Below are 22,403 nucleotides of genomic sequence, written 5' to 3' on the forward strand. Positions count from 1 at the left end.
AACCACTGTTTGGGCGCACGTCAGGGCTCGGAAGGGAGGGAGCACCATTTGACTTTTTGAATGCAAGATTGGCTGGAATCAATGGTGGCGCCATGTTGCGTTTGGAGACCCATGATGTGCCTAAACAGTGGAAACCCCTCAATTCTAACTCCAACACTAACCCCAACACACCCCTAACCCTAATCCAAACTCTAGCCATAACCCTAATCACAACCCTAACCCCAACACACCCCTAACCACAACCCTAACCCTAATCCCAACCCTAATCCTAACCCTAATCCCAACCCCAACCACAACCCTAACCCCAACACACCCCTAACCCTAACCACAAGCCTAATCTTAACACTATTTCCAATCCTAGCCCTAATTCCAACCCTAACTCTAATTCCAACCCTAGCCCTAAGGCTATGTGCCCACGTTGCGGATTAGTGTGAGATTTTTCCACAGTGCATTTTACCTGCGGATTTACTGCGGATTTCCAGCGTTTTTTGTGCGGATTTCACCTGCGGATTCCTGTTGAGGAACAGGTGTAAAACGCTGCGGAATCCGCACAAAGAATTGACATGCTGCGGAAAATACAATGCAGCGTTTCCGCACGGTATTTTCCGCACCATGGGCACAGCGGATTTGGTTTTCCATAGGTTTACATGGTACTGTAAACCTGATGGAAAACTGCTACGAATCCGCAGCGGCCAGTCCGCATCGGATCCGCAGCCAAATCCACACCATGAGCACATAGCCTTAGGGTATGTGCCCACGCTGCGGATTCCATTGCGGAATTTTCCGCAGCGGAATTGATAAATCTGCAGTGCAAAACCGCTGCGGACCCGCAGCTGCGGAAACGCTGCGGTTCCGCAGCGTGTGCACATACCCTAATTCTAACCCTAATTTCTAACCCTAACCCTAGTGTAAAAATAAAAGTAAATATATTTTCTTTATTTTTATTATTGTCCCTACTTATGGGGGTGATAAAGGGGGGTTCATTTACTATTTTTTTTATTTTGATCACTGTGATAGGTTTTATCAGTGATCAAAATGTACCTAGAACGAGTCTGCCGGCAGATTCGGCGGGCGCACTGTGCATGCGCCCGCCATTTTGGAAGATGGCGGCACCCATGGAGCAGACGGACGGACACCGGGAGGCTCGGTAAGTATGAGGGGGGGAGCGGAGCACGGGGGGAGCGGACAGGAGGACGGGGAGCGGACAGGCGGACGGAGGGGAGCGGAGCACAGGACGGAGGACTGGGGAGGCGATCGGTGGCAGTGGGGGGGCAGATCAGGGTTTCCAACCATGGCCGATGATATTGCAGCATCGGCCATGGCTGGATTGTAATATTTCACCATTTTCATAGGTGAAATATTACAAATCGCTCTGATTGGCTGTTTCACTTTCAACAGCCAATCAGAGCGATCGTAGCCACGAGGGGGTGAAGCCACCCCCCCTGGGCTGAAGTACCACTCCCCCTGTCCCTGCAGATCGGGTGAAATTGGAAATAACCCTTTCACCTGATCTGCAGGGACGCGATCCCTCCGTAACGCCACATAGGCGTCACAGGTCGGATTGGCACCGACTTTCATGACGCCTACGTGGAGTCACAGGTCGGGAAGGGGTTAAAGGGTTAAATCCCGGAAAAAATTGGTGTGGGCTCCCGCGCAACTTTCTCCGCCAGAGTGGTAAAGCCAGTGACTGAGGGCAGATATTAATAGCCTAGAGAGGGACCATGGTTATAGGACCCCCCTGGCTAAAAACATCTGCCCCCAGCCACCCCAGAAGAGGCACATCTGTAAAATGCGCCTATTCTGGCACTTAGCCTCTCTCTTCCCACTCCCGTGTAGCAGTGGGATATGGGGTAATGAAGGGTTAATGTCACCTTGCTATTGTAAGGTGACATTAAGCCAGGTTAATAATGGAGAGGCGTCAATTATGACACCTATCCATTATTAATCCAATAGTACGAAATGGTTAATAAAACACACACACATTATTGAAAAGTATTTTAATGAAATAAAGACACATGGTGTTGTAATATTTTATTCTACTCTTAATCCACCTGAAGACCCTTGTCACCTGAAATAAAGTTCAAAAAACCAAACAACAATATTCCATACCTTCCGTCGTTCAGTCTTGTCCCACGCTGTGAATCCATCTGAAGGGGTTAAATCATTTTACACCCAGGAGCTCTGCTAATGCAGCTGTGCTCCTGCCTGTGAGGCCGGCGTCACACTAGCGAGTTTTACGGACGTATGAGCGCAGAAAATACGTCCAGAAAATACACATTGGACACGGCCCAATGATTCTCTATGGGGCAGCTCCTATCTGCCGTATATTACTCATCCGTAATATACGGTATGTTACGGGCGTAGAAAATTGCAGCATACTGCGTTTGTCAGCGTATTGTGCAAAAAATCCGCCAATGAAAGTCTATGGGGGCGAGAAAATTACGGATTACACACAGACCATGTGTGTGACTTGCGAGAAATACGCACCGGTGTTCTATAGAAAAGCCGGCAATTCAGTGCAGAGTACAGTAAAATCACACTCTCAGAATAGAGTAGGCAGAATAAATGTGTACACATGGAATATATATATATATATATATATATATATATATATATATATATATATATATATATATATATATATATATATATATATATATATACATATATACACATATATACATATACATATACACTCACCGGCCACTTTATTAGGTACACCATGCTAGTAACGGGTTGGACCCCCTTTTGCCTTCAGAACTGCCTCAATTCTTCGTGGCATAGATTCAACAAGGTGCTGGAAGCATTCCTCAGAGATTTTGGTCCATATTGACATGATGGCATCACACAGTTGCCGCAGATTTGTCGGCTGCACATCCCAAAGATGCTCCATACAAGGCAGGATGGATCCATGCTTTCATGTTGTTTACGCCAAATTCTGACCCTACCATCCGAATGTCGCAGCAGAAATCGAGACTCATCAGACCAAGCAACGTTTTTCCAATCTTCTACTGTCCAATTTCGATGAGCTTGTACAAATTGTAGCCTCAGTTTCCTGTTCTTAGCTGAAAGGAGTGGTACCCGGTGTGGTCTTCTGCTGCTGTAGCCCATCTGCCTCAAAGTTCGACGCACTGTGCGTTCAGAGATGCTCTTAGGCCTACCTTGGTTGTAACGGGTGGCGATTTGAGTCACTGTTGCCTTTCTATCAGCTCGAACCAGTCTGCCCATTCTCCTCTGACCTCTGGCATCAACAAGGCATTTCCGCCCACAGAACTGCCGCTCACTGGATTTTTTTTCTTTTTCGGACCATTCTCTGTAAACCCTAGAGATGGTTGTGCGTGAAAATCCCAGTAGATCAGCAGTTTCTGAAATACTCAGACCAGCCCTTCTGGCACCAACAACCATGCCACGTTCAAAGGCACTCAAATCACCTTTCTTCCCCATACTGATGCTCGGTTTGAACTGCAGGAGATTGTCTTGACCATGTCTACATGCCTAAATGCACTGAGTTGCCGCCATGTGATTGGCTGATTAGAAATTAAGTGTTAAAAAGAAGTTGGACAGGTGTACCTAATAAAGTGGCCGGTGAGTGTATATACATACACACATATATATGTATATACTAGATGGTGGCCCGATTCTAACGCATCGGGTATTCTAGGATATGCATGTCCACGTAGTATATTGCACAGCCCATGTAGTATATTGCCCAGTTACGTAGTATATTGCCCAGTGACATAGTATATTGCCCAGTGACATAGTATATTGCCCAGTGACATAGTATATTGCCCAGTGACATAGTATATTACCCAGTGACATAGTATATTGCCCAGCCCACGTAGTATATTGCCCAGTTAAGTAGTATATTGCCCAGTTACGTAGTATATTGCCCAGTTACGTAGTATATTGCCCATTTACGTAGTATATTGCCCAGTTACGTAGTATATTGCCCAGTTACGTAGTATATTGCCCAGTTACGTAGTATATTGCCCAGTTACGTAGTATATTGCCCAGTTACGTAGTATATTGCCCAGTTACGTAGTATATTGCCCAGTTACGTAGTATATTGCCCAGCTACGTAGTATACAGCACAGAGCCACGTAGTACATTGCACAGCGACGTAGTATACAGTACAGAGCCACGCAGTATATTGCCCAGCCACGTAGTATACAGCAGAGCCACGTAGTATATTGCCCAGCCACGTAGTATACAGCACAGAGCCACGTAGTATATTGCCCAGCTACGTAGTATATTGCCCAGCCATGTATGTCACAGCCTAAAAAATAAACATATACTCACCTTCCGAGGAGCCCCTTGTAGTTCTGTCGCCTGTGTTCAGTGCAGGCGGCAGCTTCCGGTCCCAGGGTGTGATGATGTCGCGGTCACATGACCGTGACGTCACGGCAGGTCCTTCTCGCGCAGGTGCGCGGGGCCTGCGATGACGTCGCGGTCACATGACCGTGACGTCACGCAGGTCCTTCTGGCGCAGGGCCTGTGATGACGTCACGGTCACATGACCGTTACGTCATGGAAGGTCCTTCTGGCATACCATCCTTGGCACCGGAACGTCGCGAGGAGCGGGAAAGGCGGCAGAAGGTGAGTATATAATGATTTTTTATTTTTGTTAACATTAGATGTTTTTACTATTGAGGCCGCATAGGCAGCATCAATAGTAAAAAACTTGGTCACACAGGGTTAATAGCGGCGGTAACGGAGTGAGTTACCCGCGGCATAACGCGGTCCGTTACCGCTGGCATTAACCCTGTGTGAGCCGTGACTGCGGGGAGTATGGAGCGGGCGCCGGGCACTGACTGCAGGGGAGTAGGGAGGGACTAATCGGACTGTGCCCGTCGCTGATTGGTCGCGGCAGCCATGACAGGCAGCTGGCGCGACCAATCAGCGAAGCGGGATTTCCGTGACGGCAGTTGCCGACAGAAAGACAGAAGTACCCCTTAGACAATTATATATATATATAGATATGTCAGTGAGACACACATACATATATATATATATATATATATATATAATTCAGCGCTAGATAGCAGAAAAGCCGGTAATTCAATTGCCGGCTTTTGCTATCTCCTTCACAAACCAGACAGGATATGAGACATGGTTTACATATAGTAAACCATCTCATATCCCTTCTTTTATTACATATTCCTCTTTACTAATGTAAGAAGTGTCTCTGTGTAAAATTTGTGGTCTCTAGCTATTAAATTAAAGGGGTAAATCCTGGAAAAAATTGGCGTGTGCTCCCGCGCAATTTTCTCTGCCAGAGTGGGAAAGCCAGTGACTGAGGGCAGATATTAATAGCCTAGAGAGAGACCATGGTTATAGGACCCCCCTGGCTAAAATCATCTGCCCCCAGCCACCCCAGAAGAGGCACATCTGTAAAATGCGCCTATTCTGGCACTTAGCCTCTCTCTTCCCACTCCCGTGTAGCAGTGGGATATGGGGTAATGAAGGGTTAATGTCACCTTGCTATTGTAAGGTGACATTAAGCCAGGTTAATAATGGAGAGGCGTCAATTATGACACCTATCCATTATTAATCCAATAGTACGAAATGGTTAATAAAACACACACACATTATTGAAAAGTATTTTAATGAAATAAAGACACATGGTGTTGTAATATTTTATTCTACTCTTAATCCACCTGAAGACCCTTGTCACCTGAAATAAAGTTCAAAAAAACAAACAACAATATTCCATACCTTCCGTCGCTCAGTCTTGTCCCACGCTGTAAATCCATCTGAAGGGGGTAAATCATTTTACACCCAGGAGCTCTGCTAATGCAGCTGTGCTCCTGATGGTAAAACTTGGTGAATTAATGGAATGCAGGGGAATGAACTGTAGTTACCTCGAGTCGCGGTGATGCGCCCTCTGCTGGATGAACTCATATGAACTCGAGCGTGGGAAAATATTCTGAAAAGTTCACAGGCTCGAGTTCATGGGGTGGCTGGGGGGAGATGTTTTTAGCCAGGGGGGTCCTATAACCATGGCACACCAATTTTTTCCAGGATTTAACCCTTTAATTTAATAGCTAGAGCCCCCAAATTTTACACACTTCTTACATTAGTAAAGAGGATTATGTAATAAAAGAAGGGATATGAGATGGTTTACTGTATGTAAACCATGTCTCATATCCTGTCGGGTATGTGAAGGAGATAGGAAAAGCCGGCAATTGAATTACCGGCTTTTCTGCTATCTAGCGCTGAATTAAATATAAATATATATATGTGCCTCACTGACATATCATTATATATATATATATATATATATATATATATATATATATATATATATATATATATATATATATATATATATATATATATATATATATATATATATATAATGATATGTCCATTTTGCAAGCCTGCGAGAAAAAAAAAAAAATCGCCATACGGATGACACACGGATAAATTTGTGCGTAAAAATCGCATCCTCGCATTGAATACGGAACAGTGTTTTGGGACAATTACTGCGTATTACGGCCGTAAAAAAACAGACCGTATTTTCATACGCCTAGTGTGACGCCGGCCTGACAATGAATCGCCTCCTTGAATCACTTGACGGACTACACTGACCTGATCCATTATGCCACTTTTTAATACAAAATGATCTATGGTATTTGTAGGGGTTATCCCTTTAGTGACCGGTCCAAATTTTTTAAATCTGTCCAGTGTCACTTTATGTGGTAATAACTCTGGAATTCTTCAACATATCCCAGTGATTTTAAGATTGTTTTTCATGGCACATTATAATTTATGATAATGGTAAATTTAGGTCGAGATGTTTTGTGTTTATTTATAAAAAATATTTAAAAAAATTTACAAAAATGTAAAAAATTAGCCATTTTCAAACTTTGAATGATTATCCGTTTAAGGCTGCTTTCACACTAGCGTCGGTACGGGCCCGTCGCAGTGCGTCGGGCCGACGTACCGACGCATACTGTGAAATAAATGCCCGACGTGGGCAGCGGAAGCAGTCTTACGACGCTTCCGCTGCCCCATTGCAAGGTCCGGGGAGGAGGGGGCGGAGTTTCGGCCGCGCAAGCGCAGTCGAAAATGGCGGACTCGACATGTAACTTTTTTGTGCCGGCGGTCCGCCAAAACACGACGCAACCGTCGCACGACGGTTGCGACGTGTGGCAATACGTCGCAATGCGTCGGTAATGTAAGTCTATGGGGAAAAAACGCATCCTGCAGACAACTTTGCAGGATGCGTTTTTTCTCCTGAACGACGCATTGCGACGTATTGCAAACGACGCTAGTGTGAAAGTAGCCTAAGGCCGGAGTCACACTAGACCGTAATACGGACGAGTGCTATGAGAATAAAAAAATAAATAAAACAAAAATCGTATAGCACTCGGCCCAATGTTAATCTATGGGGCAGCTACTATCATCCGTTGTTTTCTCGGCCGTATTATACGTGCGAGAGAAATCGCAGCATGCTGCGATTTTCACCGTACATTGGCAGAAACTCGCTAATTAAAGTCGATGGGTGCGAGAAAAACTTGCACACCACACGGACCATCAGTGTGACTTGCGAGAAATATGCACCGGTGTCCTATAGAAAAGCCGGTAATTCAGTGCGCTCTACAGTAAAATCACACTGACAAGATAGAATAGAATAGATAAAATAAATGTCTACTATATCTATCTATTTATATTAGTGCCTTGCGAAAGTATTCGGCCCCCTGGAACTTTTCAACCTTTTCCCACATATCATGCTTCAAACAAAGATACCAAATGTAAATTTTTGGTGAAAAATCAACAAGTGGAACACAATTGTGAAGTTGAACAAAATTTATTGGTTATTTTAAATTTTTGTGGAAATTCAAAAATTGAAGAGTGGGGCGTGCAATATTATTTGGCCCCTTAATACTTTGTTGTGACACCTTTTGCTGCGATTACAGCTGCAAGTCGCTTGGAGTATGTCTCTATCAGTTTTGTACATCGAGAGACTGAAATTCTTGCCCATTCATCCTTGGCAAACAGTTCAAGCTCAGTGAGGTTTGATGGAGATAGTTTGTGAACAGCAGTTTTCAGCTCTTTCCACAGATTCTCGATTGGATTGAGGTCTGGACTTTGACTTTGCCATTCTAACACCTGGATACGTTTATTTGTGAACCATTCCATTGTAGATTTTGCTTTATGTTTGGGATCATTGTCTTGTTGGAAGACAAATCTCCGTCCCAGTGTCAGGTCTTTTGGTCCTGTATTTGGCTCCATCCATCTTCCCATTAATTTTAACCATCTTCCCTGTCCCTGCTGAAGAAAAGCAGGTCCAAACCATGATGCTGCCACCATGTTTGACAGTGGGGATGGTGTGCTCAGGGTGATGAGCTGTGTTGCCTTTATGCCAAACATATCGTTTGGCATTGTTGCCAAAGAGTTCGATTTTGGTTTCATCTAACCAGAGCACCTTCTTCCACATGTTTGGTGTGTTTCCCAAGTGGCTTGTTGCAAACTTTAAACAACACTTTTTATGGATATCTTTGAGAAATGGCTTTCTTCTTGCCACTCTTCCATATAGGCCGGGTCTTAGTAGATTTGCAGTGGTATGATACTCCTTCCATTTCAATATGATCGCTTGTACAGAGCTCCTTAGGATGTTTAAAGTTTTGTAAATCATTTTGTATCCAAATCCGGCTTTAAACTTCTCCACAACAGTATCACGGACCTGCCTGTTGTGTTCCTTGGTCTTCATGATGCTCTCTGTGTTTCAAACAGAACCCTGAGACTATCACAGAGCAGGTGCATTTATACGGAGACTTGATTAGACACAGGTGGATTATATTTATAATTATTAGGCGTTTAGGACAACATTGAATCATTCAGAGATCCACAATGAACTTATGGAGTGAGTGTGCTGCACTGAAAGTAAAGGGGCCGAATAATATTGCACGCCCCAATTTTCAGTTTTTCAATTTCCACAAAAATTTAAAATAACCAATAAATTTCGTTCAACTTCACAATTGTATTCCACTTTTTGATTCTTCACCAAAAATTTACATTTGGTATCTTTATGTAGCCTGCATTTCATTCATTCCCCAGTCTTTTACAGCCGGGAGCGGCAGTATTTAACCCCCTTGAGATGGATTTACAGCGTGGGAGTTGACTGTACTGCGGACAGGTATGGGATATTATTGTTTTGTTTTTGTTTGTTTTTTACAGAACAACGAGGGCTTCGGTTTGGATTGAGCATACAACAAAGATATTAAAAACCTGTGTGTTTCTTTCTTTCAATAAAAGACTTTATTCTTAATGTATGTATTTTTAACCCTTTCCTACTATTGGATTAATAATGGATAGGTGTCTTATTGACACCTCTCCATTATTAACCAGGCTTAATGTCACCTTACAATAGCAAGGTGACATTAACCCCTTATTACCCCATATGCCAATGCCACAGGGCAGTGGGAAGAGAGAGGTTAAGTGCCGGAATAGGCGCATCTTACAGATGCGCCTTTTCTGGGGTGGCTGGGGCAGATGTTTTTAGCCGGGGCGGCGCAATAACCATGGTCCCGCTTTAGGCTATTAATATCTGCCCTCAGTCACTGGCTTTCCCTCTCTGGCGGAGAAAATTGCGCGGGAGCCCACGCCAGTTTTGTCTGTGGATTAACCCTATAATTTAAGGGGCACGCTGGACCTATATTTTGGTAAGGTATTAACAATAACTTTGTATATTTTTCTTACTATCGGCATTCTTATACTTTGTTTTTTCTAGGTTATGATGTGCACATTGGTACTATTGGCTATGTAGCCTTATTTTTTACTCTAATACTATTGGCCTAGTGTGTGTCATCTTATGCCTTTAGAGTAATTGCAATTATATGAATTGACTCAATTATCTTTGCACTATACACTTTATATTTTGCACATAAACTCTAATATTCATGGTATTCATATCTATGGCATACCTTATACATATACAGTTAGGTCCATATATATTTGGACAGAGGCAACATTTTTCTAATTTTGGTTACAGACATTGCCACAATGAATTTTAAACAAAACAATTCAAAAATGAAAGCTGAAAGTATGAACTTCAACTGCATCTGAATTGTTTTGTTTAAAATTCATTGTGGTAATTTCTATAACCAAAATTAGAAAAATGTTGTCTCTGTCCAAATATATATGGACCTAACTGTATATATATGTATTGCTTTATTTTTCGCATAATTTGATTTTTTGTCCAGCGTTTGCGTTTTTCCATCACTTGCATGGGCTACCTGCATCTCCTATCTTTTAATTGTTTTTTAACAAAAATTATTTGTGTATTTGAATAAAGATCTTTTTATATTGAAAGTTATTGGTGTCTGAGGACCTTGTTTCTTCTCGTTCTAGTGGTAATTAAATGGTTAGAGATGTCAAAAGGTGTGATCCATTAGTGATTATGTATTTAAAGCGTGTCAAAAACATTTGTCTCAATGACATCTTGGCTTTGGCTTGTGTGTTAGTAGTCCTTTGGCGTAACAAATATGTCAAGGTCTAGACACCTGGCTAGTAAAGAAACAATTTGTTTCAATATTAACCCTATAACTTTAAAAAAGCACACGGACGGCACACGGACAGCACATGGACGGCATCCGTAAGCAGTATGTGTTTACACGGACCCATTGACTTGTATGGGTCCGTGTGATCCGTGCAGCTGCACAAAAACGGACATGTCGACGTGTGGGGCACATGGACACACGGTCCGTGAGAAAACACATATGTGCACAGACCCATTATTTGAATGGGTCTACGTGCATGTGTCTCCGATACGTGTGAAAATTGTCACCACACGTACTGGAGACACTGACGTGTGAAAGAGGCCTAAAAGACGTTTTTTATTTTGAAAACTAGTTTTTGCATTACCATATATTTTGAGAGCTATAATTTTTTCATATTTCGGCTGACAGTCATGTTATGGCTTGTTTTCATTGGTACCATTTTCGGGCACATGCCATTTTTTGATCGCTTTCTATTCCAATTTTCGGGGGACAGAATGAACAAAACCCAGCAATTCAGGAATTGCTTTTTGCTTTTATACCGTTCCACGTGTAGTAAAATTGGTAAGGCCAGGTTCAACACATTAACACGGGCTGCTGTTAACGCAAGTGCCGACTTGTCATAATGTTAGCGCAGATAGAGCTAGCAGGTGCTCTATCTGCGCTAGCGGTGACGGACCCGGAAACCCTGCAGCCCGCGTCCGTCACTCAATGATGGCACATCGCTAGCGCATGCCCATTATGGGTGTGCACTAGCGATGCGCCCGAAATAATCATAATGGCAGCGTTAACGGACTGCATAACGCGGTGTAACGCAGTCTGTCTAACGGACTTTTAAAACGCAATGTGAACCCAGCCTAAGACAGCTTTATTCTTCGGGTCAGTACGATTACAGCGATACCTCATTTATATCTTGTTTTATGTTTTGGCGGTTTTACACAATAAAAACTATTTTATAGAAAAAATAATTATTTTTGTATCGCTTTATTCTGAGCTATAACTTTGATTTTTCTGCTGATATGGCGGCTGTGCAGTGAGATCAGCAGAGCAGACTGTCAGTCATTACATGTCTCACAATGGTAATGCCCGCTTTTATCTATATATAATTGTCTAAGGGGTACTCCCGTCTGTCTGTCTGTAACGGAAATCCCGCGTCGCTGATTGGCGACGGGCACAGTCCGGCCGAGAATTAGTCCCTCCCTACTTCCGTCCAGTCAGTGCCCGGCGCCCGCTCCATACTCCCCTCCAGTCAGCGCTGACACAGGGTTAATGGCAGTGTTAACGGACCGCGTTATGCCGTGGGTAACGCACTCCGTTAACGCTGCTATTAACCCTGTGTGACAAACTTTTTACTATTGATGCTGCCTATGCTCCATTCCCTGACAGCAAGCAGCTTGAATGGTAAACATATCATTCATTCTCTGAACTGAAATATCCTGCATGTCTATTGCTCCATTCCCTGACAGCAAGCAGCTTGAATGGTATCTGAGTCATTCTATCTTCGGCATTGAATCCTGCATATATCTATATATGTTAGTTATGTTATAATGCATTTGTTTGTGTTTATAGATATTTAACTCACTTCTGCTTGTCCTTATGCAGAGAGATCACATAACTGTTTCAAAGGGGTTTATGATCCATGTAGACCTGGACATTTGTTTATCTGATCACTACATTTATTGTGTCCTGCTGTCTCAACAGAGTTAGATTGATTTGTAACGAGAGGGGGAGAAACACCCAAAAAAAAAAAAAGTGAGATCTAAGAGCTAGTCTTCTATAAATGTAGACATAGTTTGGGGATGCATTCGTGCACTATTATTCGTGTACTTTTATTCAAAGTAGTTTTTTCTAAGTATTCGGCAGTGATAACATGGCAGTTAGACAGGGCAGGAGACAGGTAAGACAATCTAAATCTATTCCCTATTCACTTGAAACAGAACAAATACTCACCATATCTATCTGTATAATCTATATCCTGGCTGCTGCATTCACTCACATTCACCGCCCTTGCATTAACTTTCTACACTCCATCCATATCGGCCCCTCTGTCCTTGCTTCTCCTATGTATAGCACTCATGCTCTGTTCACATTGCTTAACAGCGCAGATCCATTCAGTCCCACCATCCAACACAAGAGACGCTCTCACAAATCACTTAACCATCTGCTCACTCTTTCTATCCTCCTTCTCCTAGTCGCTGGAGACATCTCTCCCAACCCCGGCCCCCCATGTTATAGCCAGTCAAATCTCCCAACTGCTACACTCAGAAACCCCTCTAACCTTATTAATATTCCCTGCATGCTTTCTGTCTCTTTCAATTGTGCCCTTTGGAATTCTCACTCTGTGTGTAATAAACTCTCCTTCATTCATTACTTTTTCCTTTCTAACTCTCTTAATCTCCTGGCTCTTACTGAAACCTGGATCCAGCAGTCAGACACCACCGCTGCTGCTCTTTCATATGGTGGACTACACTTTTCTCATACCCCAAGATCAGACAACAGAGCAGGTGGAGGCGTTGGTCTGCTCCTTTCACCCAAATGTACCTTCCAAGTTATCCCCCAAGTACCCTCACTTGTATTCCCTTCCTTTGAGGTCCATGCTGTCAGACTCTACGTCCCCTTCTCCATGCGAGTGGCGGTGGTGTATTGTCCTCCCGGCCCCTCTCATCAGTTCCTGGATCACTTTGCCACCTGGCTTCTACACTTTCTCTCCTGTGACACTCCCACCCTTATCATGGGTGATTTCAACATCCCCATTGCTTCTCCCCCTCTCCCCATCTGCTACTCACCTTTTATCTCTAACCTCCTCTTTCGGCCTCTCGCAGCATACTAACTCTCCAACGCATGAAGATGGAAACTCCCTTGACTTGGTCTTCTCCCGACTTTGCTCAGTGGATGATTTCACAAACTCCCCTCTCCCGCTCTCTGACCACAACCTTCTTTCATTCTCTATCAAGAACTGCCACCCCGCTCAGGTCACCCCCACTTTCCACACTTATAGAAACATACAGGCCATTAACACCCAGAAACTTATGAAGAACTTGCAGTCCTCATTGGCCTCAATCTTCTCCATCTCATGTCCTGATTCTGCTCTGAAGCATTACAATGAAACCCTGCAAAGTGCCCTGGATGAAGCTGCACCTCCTATACATAGAACAACTCGGCACAGACAGCGACAACCGTGGCACACGCTGCAAACACATTTCCTGCAGCGGTGCTCCAGGTGCGCCGAACGTCTGTGGAGAAAATCTAATCTACCCGAAGATTTCATCCATTATAAGTTCATGCTAAAAACATACAACTCTGCCCTTCACCTCTCCAAACAAACCTATTTCAACACCCTCATCACCTCACTGTCAAATAACCCTAAACGTCTCTTTGACACTTTCCAGTCCCTCCTCAACCCAAGAGAGCAGGCCCCAACCACAGATCTCCACGCTGACGATCTGGCCAATTACTTCAAAGAAAAAAATCGACCACATTCGACAGGAAATCATCTCCCAATCTCTTCATACCATGCACAGTCCTCCCTCCCCCACTGCATCTAGTTCACTCTCTGACTTTGAACCAGTTACAGAAGAAGTAAGCAGGCTCCTTGCATCTTCTCGCCCGACCACTTGCACCAGTGACCCCATTCCGTCACATCTCCTCCAGTCCCTTTCCCCGGCTGTCACCTCTCACCTAACAAAAATATTTAACCTTTCCCTCACTTCCGGTATTTTTCCCTCCTCATTTAAGCATGCCATCATACATCCATTACTTAAAAAACACTCCCTCGACCAAAATTGTGCCGCTAATTATAGACCTGTCTCTAATCTTCCCTTCATCTCTAAACTCCTCGAATGCCTGGTCCACTCCCGTCTTACCCGCTATCTCTCAGATAACTCTCTTCTCGACCCTCTTCAATCTGGTTTCCGCTCTTTACACTCTACTGAAACTGCCCTCACTAAAGTCTCTAATGACCTACTAACAGCTAAAACTAATGGTCACTACTCCATGCTAATTCTCTTGGATCTCTCCGCAGCATTCGACACTGTGGATCATCAGCTCCTCCTCACTATGCTCCGCTCCATCGGCCTCAAGGACACCATTCTCTCTTGGTTCTCCTCCTATCTCTCTGACCGATCCTTCACTGTATGTTTTGCTGGTTCCTCCTCCTCTCACCTTCCCCTTACTGTTGGGGTTCCTCAAGGATCAGTCCTAGGCCCCCTCCTCTTCTCTTTGTATACTGCCCCTATTGGACAAACAATCAGTAGATTTGGCTTCCAGTACCATCTCTATGCTGACGACACCCAATTATACACCTCTTCTCCTGTTATCACGCCGACCTTTTTAGAAAACACCAGTGATTGTCTTACCGCTGTCTCTAACATCATGTCCTCCCTCTATCTGAAACTGAACCTGTCAAAAACTGAACTCCTCGTGTTCTCTCCCTCTACTAACCTACCTTTGCCTGACATTGCCATCTCCGTGTGTGGTTCCACCATTACTCCAAAGCAACATGCCCGCTGCCTTGGGGTCATCCTTGATTCTGAGCTTTCATTCACCCCCCACATCCGATCACTGGCTCGCTCTTATCTGCATCTCAAAAACATTTCTAGAATTCGCCCTTTTCTTACTTTCGACTCTGCAAAAACTCTTACTGTCTCACTTATTCATTCTCGTCTGGACTATTGTAACTCTCTACTAATCGGCCTCCCTCTTACCAAACTCTCCCCGCTCCAATCTGTCCTGAATGCTGCTGCCAGAATCATATTCCTCACCAACCGTTACACCGATTCCTCTACCTTGTGCCAGTCATTACAATGGCTACCCATCCACTCCAGAATCCAGTACAAAACTACTACCCTCATCCACAAAGCACTCCATGGCTCAGCACCACCCTACATCTCCTCTTTCGTCTCAGTCTACCACCCTACCCGTGCCCTCCGCTCCGCTAATGACCTCAGGTTAGCATCCTCAATAATCAGAACCTCCCACTCCCGTCTCCAAGACTTTACACGTGCTGCGCCGATTCTTTGGAATGCATTACCTAGGTTAGTATGATTAATCCCCAATCCCCCCAGTTTTAAGCGTGCTCTAAAAACTCATTTGTTCAGACTGGGCTACCGCCTCAATGCATTAACCTAACCATCCCTGTGTGGCCCATTCAAAAAAAAACAAAAAAACAAAAAGAACCAAAACAATCAGGTTCCTCTCATCATGTTCTCATACACTTTATGCAGTTAACAGCACTCTATGTCTGTACTGCTACATACTTAGGCAGTTAACTGGTTCATGCAGCTTTACATGAACACCTGAGTCTTAAACTATGGCTGGTCCAAATAACTAAAGCAATTGTTACCATCCACCTCTCGTGTCTCCCCTTCTCCTCATAGGTTGTAAGCTTGCGAGCAGGGCCCTCATTCCTACTGGTATCTGTTTTGAACTGTGATTTCTGTTACGCTGTAATGTGTATTGTCTGTACAAATCCCCACTATAATTTGTAAAGCGCTGCGGAATATGTTAGCGCTATATAAATAAAAATTATTATATTATTATAATAGTAAAAAGATCTAATATTAAAAATAATAAAAAAACCGCTAAGTCATCTGGGTAATTTCACAATGCATCGCTGGGAACGGAAGCTGGCGGCAGCAGCGTGCGCATTGGGACAGCTTCGCTGGACGCCGGCAGTTGAGTATATAACTATTTTTTATTTTAATTATTTTTTTTAACAGGGATATGGTGCCCACACTGCTATATACTACGTGGGCTGTGTTATATACTGTGTGGGCAGTGTTATATACTTCGTGGCTGCTATATACTACGTGGCCTGTGCTATATACTGCGTGGGCTGTGCTATATACTGCGTGGGCTGTGCTATATACTGCGTGGGCTGTGTTATATACTGCGTGGGCTGTGTTATATACTGCGTGGGCTGTGTTATAAACTGCGTGGCTGTTTATATACTGCGTGTCTGCTATATACTACGTGGCTGCTATATACATACATATTCTAGAATACACGATGCGTTAGAATCGGGCCACCATCTAGTATATATATAATTGTCTAAGGGGTACTTCGGTCTGTTTGTCTGTCTGTAACTAACTTCCGTAACGGAAATCCTGCGTCGCTGATTGGTCGCGGCCGACCGTGACCAATCAGTGACAGGCTTAGTCCGGCTGCGAATTGGCCCCTCCCTAGTCCCCTTGAGTCAGTGCCAGTGTGTCGCCCCATCCCGGGCCAACTTTTTACTATTGATGCTGCCTATGCAGCATCAATAATAAAAAGATATAATGTTAAAAATAATTTAAAAAAATAAAAAATTGTGCTATTCTCACCTCCCGTCGTCCACCAATGCGCGCGATGCTGCCGCCAGCTTCCGTTCCCAGTGATGCATTGCGATATTACCCAGATAAATTAATGTCTTTAAAGGGAGATTTGTAGTTAAAATTCCACGTCGCCGCTAAGACGAATTTCAGGAGAGTATAGTTGATTCACAGTGGTTTTATTCAACGCGTTTCAGGGGTCTCATGCCCCCTTCATCAGGAAATACCACTATACTCTCCTGAAATTCATCTTAGCGGCAGCGTGGAATTTTAACTACAAATCTCCCTTTGAAGACATTAATTTCTTTGGTCGGTGAACACATGTGGATCTGCAGCAGCCGCTATCTACATGCTCTAATCTCATCCTAACCAGGTGAGCAAATTTGGTGTATATTCTCCTCTGTGTAACGTGGATAAGACCCTATTGCACTTTGTCTCCCCATTGTTTTGCAATAGATATTACCCAGACGACTTCATTGGGAACAGAAGCTGGCTGCAGCATCTCGCGCATCGGGACAGCTTTGGTGGAACGCCAGAGGGTGAGTATATAACTATTTTTTATTTTAAGTTGTTTTTTTAACAGGAATATGGTGCCCACACTGCGCTATACTACGTGGGCTGTGTTATACACTGCGTGGGCTGTGCTATATACTACCTGGCTGCTATATACTACGTGGGCAGTGTTATATACTGCGTGGGCTGTGCTATATATTACGTGGGCTGTGCTATATACTACGTGGCTGCTATATACTACGTGGTTGTGCTGTATACTACGTGGCTGTCTGTGTTATGTGGGCTGTGCTATATACTATGTGGCTGCTATATACTACGTGGGCAGTGTTATATACTGCGTGGGCTGTGCTATATACTACGTGGCTGCTATATACTACGTGGTTGTGCTGTATACTACGTGGCTGCCTGTTATGTGGGCTGTGCTATATACTATGTGGCTGCTATATACTACGTGGCTGCTATATACTACGAGGCTGTGTTATATACTACGTGGCTGTCTGTTACGTGGGCTGTGCTATAAACTACATGGCTGCTATTTACTTTGTGGCTGCTATATACTATGTGGCTGTCCTATATACTAAGTGGCTGTGTTACATACTACGTGGCTGTGCTAAGCGCGACATACATACATACATACATACATACATATTCTAGAATACCCGATGCGTTAGAATCAGGCCACCACCTAGTGTAATAGAAGCTCTGAAGAGATTCTCAAGGGGATTCTGTGTCCTGCCCATAGCTCATTTGCATATTTAAAAAAATACCTTAGATTTCTCTGGAATCAGACATCAGTTCGCTATCAAGGCGTCAATTAAGTCAACTTTCTATGTCCTACATGCCCATATAGACAGCTTAGGCGGGTTCATCCTACTAACGGAGTTAATTTAACCACCGAAAATGCATCACTCTTCTCCATTGTTTGTAGCATCACAGCACAGTCCTATTGAAGTGTGTATTTCAGAACACTGGGTAGCCGGTTAGATTGGGAACACTAGAACCCAGGAACTTATGTGAATATTGGCAGCTGCATATCTAAATCACCCAAGTAGGATATTTGTTGACTCCTTGACAAGAACAATTATCAGCATTTGGAGAAGTTTCATCTCTTCAGTTTTAATGACTTTATAAATATAAGTGCCATGTATGAACTTTTTATTTTTAGGAGGTGCTGTGTGCCTCAAGCTGTGTGCCTTCTATCTACCAAATATTCCAAACATTTATTATAGAAGGAGCCAGAAAATACAAAAGCTAAATGTGCAGCCGACTTCTTTTAATAACTGTATACAATCCTGGTAAAATGTATAAGAAGTATCACAGAGAAGAATGACGTTTATACAGAATAAGGCCTCATAGACGTCCGGTTTTCATGCACATTCTTCTCTCCATGGTTGAAACACATACCTCTTGTAGTCTATGGGGGGTGGTTCACATGAACACTATCATCCATGTGCCGTCTTTTTTTTTTTTTTTTTAGCATTGCCATTATTAGTAGAAGGTTTGCATTTTCTTTTTTCATGTGAGAAATTAATCACAGATGAAACTCAGTTTTGTTTGGCGTATGAGGAAAATCACTGATGTCTGAATGAAGCCCAAGGCTAGGTTATTATGGCCACATTTTAGAGTCTAAATTATGCACAACACAACTGGAATCCATAGTTTTAATGACCATTCAAAAGGGATATGAAGGCTAAATATGTACATACCGTATGTACGTACTGGTAAAATTATTTACTCATCTTGTGTGATATACTGCTGCTAAACGGCTTGATTTTCTACTTTTTGTGAAAAGCTGTTAAATGTATATCCAGGTTGGGATCTAAATTATGCATCTCAAGATGTGGCACAGATGGTGTGAATTGTGCCCTGATCCAGTGATCCAGGCAGGTAGTGAATTATTTATAGGCCTGGATGGAGAGAAAGTATTATTTCCGAACGCTCGATTCATTTAACAATGTCCTACATGGGGTTATAAATGCTACCTGCATCTGGCAGAATTACGTAGAATTGCTAAAAATAGCCAGGGGACTACGATGGGGCATTCATACGTGCCTTTCATGCTCACACAAAAATAAATATTAATTTGATGTCAAAGAGATGGTCTTTGAAAAATAATATTTGTTTTATAGCAAAGAGACATGAGATCAGGGGAATATGGAGGTACAGCCCCATGCTCTCCAACAAGAGCCCTTTTTCGGCCTTGTACATGAAGTCACAGTCATATGATAGACACAGCTGCATGGCTCCTAACAGTAGCAACCCAGTTATCAGCGCTGGAAGTAAACAATGAAGGGCTTGTGAGTGATCTGGAACAACCAAAGCAACTGATACAGAAAGTAGATAAAGGAAAATGCATAGCTTTTCTTCATAGAAAACACTCATTTGCTGAAACATTACTACCCTTTTAACCGTTTGGTCTACTCGAGTGCTGTGGACTTCTTACATGGCATCCACACCTTCCAGCCAGGAGCGCAGCTTTCCCTTCACACGTGTCCCTTCCATTATGTTATATTGCAACCTGCTCCACCAGTGGTGCCAGTTTCCTTCATGCCTGGACTGCTCAGGTACAGGTGGAGGAACCATTCTTACATATATGTGATGACTGTGTAATAGTATAAATCAAGATATTTATTATACTACAATAAAAAAAAAAAGTGCTGTCAAGAAAACATACTATATAAAGCCAATTATAAAAGAATAGTATTGATGGTCTCCAACTGGTGAAAACCTCCTTCTATACGGTGTGTTACCACAGCTAAAGGATGCCCATTGTCCAGGTGACACCAGACTACATGGCACGTCACCATGCCCATACTCTTTAGACATGGCCATTTTTTTTTAATCCACCCTAGTGCCCCTAGCAGACTTTTTAACCAGGTCATAAGGGCAAGTTTATTCTTTCTATCATATCAAAACATTCCTGGGTCTCGTTTACACGTGTAAGTACAGAGGTGTCCTTTTTTAGTAGGATTCGGCAGCACAAATAACCCAATAGAGCGGCACAGATGACAGGTTTTATTTTCCCCCATCGATCACAGCATGCATTATTCTCTTCTGCAGATCAGAAAAGACTGGATCATTCAAGTCAATGGATGCATAAAAACAAGACATAGGTACTGCATCACATGTTTAATCTAGGAAACTAGGATCATGTAGATATTAAAATGAGGTACAAATCTGATTACCCCAAGGGAATAAAATAATAGACACATGAATGAAAATCATCTGAGTTTTCTGGATGAAAAGCAGACAATTTTTTCATACGCTTATCTGAACCTAGCCTTGCACTCAAGCATCGCAGCGGGTATATGTTGATTCAATATCGGTAATAGAATAGTGTGGGAGAGTACTTTACTACACAAAGGGTCAAGGCAAGATGAGATACATTATGTGGCATATGCTCCATTTAATAATAGGACCCTATGGGCAACAGAAGCCCCTGCATACCCCCACAGTGACATACATCGGCGGTATACTCGTACATAGGGTGATGTTATTGACTAATAGCTCTGACAAAGGCTCAGACAACATGATCACTGGGGATTATATTGTCAACCTCTCTAAATGATTTTAGGTAGTACATGGCTAGGATCTGATTAAAGCATTAGCACCTCATTTAGATTCCAAAAATGTTGTATTAAACCAAAGAGCAATCTTCTAAAGAACATGACTAATAGCGACTCGCTTTGTTATAATGAATACAAGGAGAGTTGTATGTCTGTTTATTCAGACAACTTCCTTCACGTCTCAATCTTTTCTTCCTGGAGACGTGTAATTTTGTCATGCGAATACTAAGAGCAGGCTTTATTCTGTCATCGTGAGGCAGGCAATAAAGAACTTTCTGCCTACTTATGAGGGAAGCAGCAGTCTCTACTGTAACATAATGACAATGGCTCCTTTTGTAGGGGAAACTATACAGTTGTGCTAAAATGTTTACATACCCTGGCAGAATTTTTGCTTTCTTGGCCTTTTTTCAGAGAATATGAATGATAACACCAAACCTCTCTCTCCACTCATGTTAGTGGTTGGGTGAAGCCATTTATTGTCAAACTACTGTGTTTTCTCTTATCACATCATAAAGACAACCCAAAACATCCAAATGACCCTGATCAAAAGTTCACATACCCCATTTCTTAATACCGTGTATTGCCCCCTCTAACATCAATGACAGCTGCTTGAAGTCTTTTGTGGTAGTTGTGGATGCGGTTCTTTATTTTCTCAGATGGCAAAGCTGCCCACTCTTCTTGGCAAAAAGCCTCCAGTTCCTGGGTTGTCTAGCATGAACTGCATGCTTGAGATTTCCCCAGAGTGGCTCAATGATATTGAGGTCAGGAGACTAAGGTGGGCACTCCAGAACCTTCACTTTGTTCTGCTGTAGCCAATGGCAGGTCGACTTGGTCTTGTGTTTTGGATCGTTGTCATGTTGCAACGTCCAAGTAAGTCCCATGCGCAGCTTCCGGGCTGATGAGTGCAAATTTGTCTCCAGTATTTTCTGATAACGTGCAGCATTCATCTTTCCCTCAACTTTGACCAAGTTTCCTGTGCCTTTGTAGCTCACATCCCCAAAACATCAGTGATCAACCTCCGTGCTTTACAGTAGGAATGATGTTCCTTTCATTATAAATATTAATCTTTATTTTTATATAGCGCTAACATATTCTGCAGCTCTTTAAAGTTTTGCACACATTATCATCGTTGTCCCCGATAGGACTCACAATATAAATTCCCTATCAGTATGTCTTTGGAATTTGGGAGGAAACCGGAGAACCTGGAGGAAACCCATGCAAACACGAGGCCAAAATACAAACTCCTTGCAGATATGGTCCTTGGTGGGACTTAGACCCCAGCGCTGCAATTCTGCGGTGCTAACCACTGCGTCACAGCGATGCCCGAGCCTTGTTGACCTCTCTCCAAATGTAATTTATGGTTGTGGACAAAAATTTTAATTTTGGTCTCATCCCTCCAAATTACCTTGTTCCAGAAGTTTTGACGCTTGTCTCTGTGCTGTTTTGCGTATTGTAGGCGGGATACTTTGTGCCATTTGCACAGTAATGGCTTTTTTCTGGCGACTCGACCATGC

At 43.1% G+C, this 22,403-nt stretch overlaps 1 protein-coding gene across 1 annotated transcript in view; it reads right to left on the minus strand.

The window, feature by feature from the left end:
• The window catches only part of ARF3 (ARF GTPase 3), a 103,505-nt gene that overhangs the window by 75,409 nt on the left and 5,693 nt on the right, over positions 1–22,403 (minus strand). The gene's annotated exons all lie outside the window — the stretch shown is intronic.

This window comes from Ranitomeya variabilis, chromosome 3, assembly GCF_051348905.1.
Source record: "Ranitomeya variabilis isolate aRanVar5 chromosome 3, aRanVar5.hap1, whole genome shotgun sequence".
Taxonomy (NCBI): domain Eukaryota; kingdom Metazoa; phylum Chordata; class Amphibia; order Anura; family Dendrobatidae; genus Ranitomeya; species Ranitomeya variabilis.